Genomic DNA, 5,511 nt, shown 5'->3' with positions numbered 1-5,511 from the left:
TATCTATCTATCTATCTATCTATCTATCTATCTATCTATCTATCCATCTATCCACCTATCCACCTATCCACCTATCCACCTATCCATCTATCCATCTATCTATCATCTTCTATCATTCATTTATCACCTGTCTTTATATGCCTCTATCTTTGTGTGAAGAAGCCCTGATGGCATAGTGCGGTAAGTATTGGGACCCTAATCAGAAGTTTGCTGGTTCAAATAGACGAGCCACTGTGGGGGCAGAAAGATAAGGCTGTCTGCTCCCTTGCAGATTTATTCTCTCAGAAACCCTCAGGGGGAGTTCTGCTCTGTTCTATATGTGGTACGTGGTCTTTGTGTCAGTTCTGACTAATATCAATTCTATAGAAGGTTTCCAAAGCTGTGGATACTTTTACAGGACCAGTCAGCCTCATCTCTCTCCTGAAGAGTGACTGGTGGGTTTGAACCATCAAACTCATGGTCCAATGCTTCCTCGGAAGGAGGTTTTGAATAGGAGGGCTTAAGGCATCTAAAAAGAACAGTGACTGTACCATAGAAAGCATCTAGAAGCAGCAACATATTGTTAATAGAGAGACTGTATTGGGGATTAGCATCTATAATTAAGTGTCTCCATGAGGCATCAAGAAAGCCAGCCTGCCACCACTCAAAGAAGAACAGTAGATCAAAGTGACCCACAGGATTCATTTTCTGACAAGCAGCTGGAGCTTGAAGAGCTCACTGGGCTACATGCTAATATCAGGGCTGAAAGGGGGCATCTGTGACTGCTTTCTAAGTGTTGGCAGAGGAGAGAGTGAATCTCTGCTGATAGAGATCACCCACCCTTTACTTCACACAGTTGGTGTTCTAGACACTGGCAAATCCTGACACTGTTGGTTGTTCGCTGATTGTGACTCGTGGCAAACCCCATGTGTGTGTGCAAGGGGAAGTGTGTCCATAGGATTTTCAAAGGCCGTGGTGGCTCTGAAGGACATGGCCAGGCCGTTCTGCTAAGGTAACTTTGGGTGGCTTTGTGTCATCAACCTTTGGTTAGTTAATAGTCAAACTTAAAAATATATATATTTTAGCAGTTTTATTGGCATAGAATACACATATCAATAGTTTGATGATTTAAACATATTAAATAGAATTGTGCAATCATCACCACAATCAATTTTAGACCATTTTCTTCTTTCTTGTACTTATTATTAATAGTTTCCCATTTGCCCCCACCTTCCCCTGGCCAAACCCTAAGACACTATTAATCCAGTTACTGTCTCTAATAGGCTTACCTGTCCTGGATTCCATATGAATAAACACAACACCACCAAACCAATAACAGGATAAAACATAGAAAAACTTCAATTGAAAAGAAAGTAGAAAGGTAATAAAAACTAGAACAAATTTAAAATGGGTCAAAAGGGAGAACACCTGTTAAGGTGTTAAGTTTTAACTGTATCTGCACTTTCAATTGCCTCATATGCAGGTGAAAGGTGGACATTGAATAAGGGAGACGGCAGCAGAATTGATGTATTTGAATTACGGTGCTGACGAAGACTATTGAAAGTACCATGGACTGCCAAAAGAACTTACAGATCAATCTTGGAAGAACAACCAGAATGCTCCTTAGAGGCAAGGAAGGTGAGACTTTGGACATGTGATCAGGAAAGACCAGTCCCTGGCGAAGGACATCTTACTTGGTAAAGTGGTAGGTCAGTGAAGGAGAGGACGACTTTTGACAAGGTGGATTGGCGTGGTGGCTGCAATGGGCTGGAACATAGGAACAGTGATGAAGATCGCACAGGACCAGGCAGTGTTTCCTTCTGTTGTCTATGAGTCATAACTGACTCAACGGCACCGAACAAGAAGAACATGTCTGCATTGACCCCCTGTCTGCTAGCAAGGCTATTCATATCCCTGGTCAATGGTCGGAGGGGATTAGCCAGAGAGTAGCCAAACATTTCCTCATTCTTTCCACCAGGGACTCTGAGTTCAACACATCTACATGCTATGTTTTTGGAACAGCCCCCAACATCCTAAAGTGCAGGTATGTTATTTTGTCAAAGGACATTACCCAAACCCAGTGAGTTAAAACATTTCATCTAGTGGGTGTAGAACTTGAATTCAGATCCATGTTCTTAAAAGCCTGCACTCACACTTGGTGCTCTGCTTGCCTCCTAGCTGACCTTTACGATGCTTCTGTGCAGCAGGTGCCTCCCCTGTGGGCCAGGGGCATTCTACTTGGCATCTCAGGAGCCTTCTCAGCAACACCATGTTCTCTGTTGAGAACTGAGGGGCTCGCTCAGTGACAAAGAAGCTTTGCTGGAGCCACAAAGGGAGTCATTGGCAGAGGCTGATGAAACCCCCAAGCAGTCTCATTCCACATCCCACTGCTTCATTCGGCAGCCTGTTTCCGGAGGATGCAGCTAGTTCCCACTCACTCGTCACCTCGGTCTGTGATGTCTTCCTCTCCCACAGCTCTGTGCTGTGGTAGCTGGTCGCTATCCAGGAGATGCCAATGGAGGATGGCCCTGGGAGTGCAGAGTTGAACTGCCCAGCAGGGTCTCCAAGTCGGGTCTTTCAGGAGTGGATTACCAGGTCTGCCTTCAGAGTTGCTTAACTGTGCGTGTTACCCAGACTCCAATAACTTCTTAAACTCAAGGCCAAACCAAACTCACCACTGTCGAGTTGATTAGGACTTTCAGTGACACTGTTGGACAGAGTAGAACTGCCCCATAGAGTGTCCAAGGCTGCAGACCTTTTCCTATGGCTCCCAACCACCGGAAGTTCCACTAGGCTTTCTATTCCTATAAACCGTTCCAGTCTCAGCAACAGACCAGTAGTCACCAGGAATCAGCAATGACTCAATGGCAGTGAGAGAGAGTTGGGTGAATCTTTAGGGAGGCAGACCGCCACATCACTCTCCTGCAGAGTGGCTGCTGGGTTCCAATCCCTGACCTTTTGGTTAAACTGCAGTCCTAGATCCGCTGTAATACAAGGGCTGGCTCATAGCTTCTTAAAGGTCGAGAATTGTGCGTGCAGAAGTGACCATAATTAGATCCATCTTAGCTGATACTCTCAATAATGTCCCATCACTTAAGGATAATCAACCATTTTCCAACCCTCAAAAGGATGGTAAGTATCCCCACTCTAGAGACAAGATCTTTTTGTCTTTTTACTCATTCAGCATTCCTAAAGTCAAACATGATAGTAAAAATTCAAGCTATTATTTTGCTTTGGAACATCAGCTCCAATTGTTTAAAAATAATCTCTCTGCAGAGCTGTTCTTTACTGACTCCTTGAAAGTGTGTGTTTGTGGATAAAGATAAAACCTGGAAACACAGGGAATCCAGGCCAGATGAACCCGGCAGGACCAATAATGAGAGTAGCGATTCCAGGAGGGGAAAGGGGAGAAGGGAAACAGATCAAAATGATCTCCATACAACTTCCTTCCAGGAGGATGGACAACAGAAAAGTGGGTGAAGGGAGACATTGGTCAGTGTAAGACATGAAAAAATAATAATAATTTATAAATTACCATGGGAGGGTGGGGGAGGGAAGAGGGAAAAAATGAAGAGCTGATACCAAGGGCTCAAGTAGAAAGAAAATGTTTTAAAAATGATGGCAACAAATGTACAAATGTGCTTGACACAATAAATGGGTGTATGTATGGATTGTGATAATGGCTGTATTAGTCCCCAATAAAATAAATTTTTTTAAGTGTGTGTTTGTTCAATGACTCAAATGAATAACTGGGGGTCCGAAGAGCAAAGCCTGAAGAGAAATGTGAACTTTATACATGGTTTCCCCCTTCCCCCTCTCCCCACATCCTAAATAAAAGACAACTAAACAAACTGAAGAATGCTGAGCTGAGAGCTGTCCCCTGCCCCGGCTTTTCATTGCTGTTGTGCCATCAGCTGACTGAGCTATCAACAAAATCCTTCCAGATCATTCTATGCGGGGATCACTGCCTCATCTGTCAGTTAAGGCGGAGCACCAAAGTTGCCTTGCGGTGTGAGAGTAGAGTAGAACTACTTCTATGGAAGTAGATGATCAGATTTCTCTCCTAAAGACTTTCTAGATGGGTTTGAACTACCTACTTTTTGATTCACACTTGAGTGTGTAACTCTTGTGCCACTAGGCAGGCCTCCTTAGATAATATTTTAGAGTGCCAAGAACAATATAATTTCATTGAAAAACTCAAAATGATTTGAGAGTGAGATCCTCTACTTTAATGCTCTTTGAACTGTGGCTTAGTTATCGTGTTTACAAGGAATATAGAAAGTATCATGATCTGCCTGAAATACAAACAAATCTGCCTCAGGTGAATATAACCAGAACACTCGTTGAATGTGGGTGTGATAGTTAAGTTTATTGTGCCAACTAGGCCAATAGGAACATGTGGGCAGAGTTTAATCAGGTCACAGCTTGATTGGAGGATGACCCCAAAAATGAAGACAGCCAGCATCCCATCTCTCTCTTGCTACCTGCTATGGGACCAGCGTGCTGCTGCTTTAGCTAGTTCTCTGCCTCAGCCTGTGAGCTACACTACCTGTGAGCCAACCCAACCCATAGATCTTGTCACTAGAGCTTGAGGCCCCTTGGAGACCTGCTCCAACACTCTGCTGGTGCGTACAATGCTTGAGCTTGAGGCTGGTGGATCTTGTGCTGTGCTTGAGTTCAATACCCCATCAGGCATGCTTCACTAAGCTCCCAAGCTATGGACTGGTGTTGACCCACCCTGCTGTCTGATGCCCGTGGGCAGACTGCCTGCCTTGCTTGTGGGAAGACTCCACTGTCTACTTCCTTGACCTTGGACCTGTCAGCCCAAGTGAGTTGAAGGACTTCCAGTATATTGATTTTTCCACAAAAGTGAGTTAAACTGAGCTCTCTGTACTACTGTGTGAACTAATTAGCTATTATATTCCTTCTTACTTTATAAACCTATCCTCTTATATGTATATATAAAATCATAATTGGCCCGGTTTTGTTTCTCTAGAGAACCCTGCCTAACACAGTGGGTATAGTGAGACTTCCAATACTGTTATCAGGAGAGATCAGTCCTTGGTAAATGACACCACACTTAGTAAAGTAAAGCAGACCAAACTCACTGCCATTAAGTTGATGCTTATCCATAGTGACCCTATAGGACAGGGTAGAACCACCCCAGTGAGTTTCTGAGACTGACCTGGAGTATACAGCCTCATCTTTCTCCCACAGAGCAGCTGGTGGTTTTGAACTGCAGCTTTTGCAGTTAATAGTCGAACTCGTAACCACTACACCACCAGGGCTCCTTTAGTAAGGTAGAGGATAGCAAAAAAGAAAGAGACCGTGTAGGAGATGGATTGACACAGTAGCTGCAACAACAGACACAGGCGAAATAATTGTTAAGGATGGTGCAGGACCAGACAGTGTTGGTGTTATACTCAGGGTCCCCTATAAGTCAGAACCGACTCAACAGCATCCAACAATGACAACAACACGGCTTGGCTAAGTAATTCTGGTGGCACACAGCTAAGTGCTTAGTTTCTTATC

The sequence above is a fragment of the Echinops telfairi genome, unplaced genomic scaffold (genome assembly GCF_000313985.2).
Source record: "Echinops telfairi isolate 266 unplaced genomic scaffold, ASM31398v2 ScPeMD7_1;HRSCAF=3_0, whole genome shotgun sequence".
NCBI classification, from domain to species: domain Eukaryota; kingdom Metazoa; phylum Chordata; class Mammalia; order Afrosoricida; family Tenrecidae; genus Echinops; species Echinops telfairi.
This window is presented reverse-complemented; position numbering follows the sequence as displayed.